The sequence below is a fragment of the Trachymyrmex septentrionalis genome, unplaced genomic scaffold, assembly GCF_001594115.1.
Source record: "Trachymyrmex septentrionalis isolate Tsep2-gDNA-1 unplaced genomic scaffold, Tsep1.0 scaffold60, whole genome shotgun sequence".
Classification (NCBI taxonomy): Eukaryota; Metazoa; Arthropoda; class Insecta; order Hymenoptera; family Formicidae; genus Trachymyrmex; species Trachymyrmex septentrionalis.
Window position 1 is genome coordinate 1,713,768 of NW_017305779.1, and position 400 is coordinate 1,714,167.

General features: G+C 32.0%; 1 protein-coding gene across 1 annotated transcript in view; it reads right to left on the minus strand.

Annotated features, from left to right (window-relative positions):
• LOC108752613 overlaps positions 1-400 on the minus strand; it is an 11,436-nt gene that overhangs the window by 7,131 nt on the left and 3,905 nt on the right. The gene's annotated exons all lie outside the window — the stretch shown is intronic.

The window sequence follows — 400 nt, forward strand, 5'->3', positions numbered from 1 at the left end:
TTCCATCATACAACTTGTGAGAGTCGCAAAAGGCTTTATGGTATGTGTAAGGATAAAAGAAATCGAAGATATCCGGTTAGTCTTAAAACATTCTAACGAATGAAAAGGATGACTCTTAAAAGAGCTCGAAGTCATGCGAATGCATTCACACAACAATCTTTTTACTTCCTTTCTGTTTGTGTACAGAATAGTGGAGTTTCATGTCTACAATGCAGTTTCAGCGAACACATGAATCTGAGACCACTGTTATTTTATATATCATGAAATATACTCGAAATAAAAATATGAAAAGGGAATGGAAAAGTTATTCGGTTATTTCTTTCGTAACTTTTTATAACAAAATTTGATAATGACGTTGCAATTTTTTATGACTATAATGATAACTAACTAAACGCTGAGA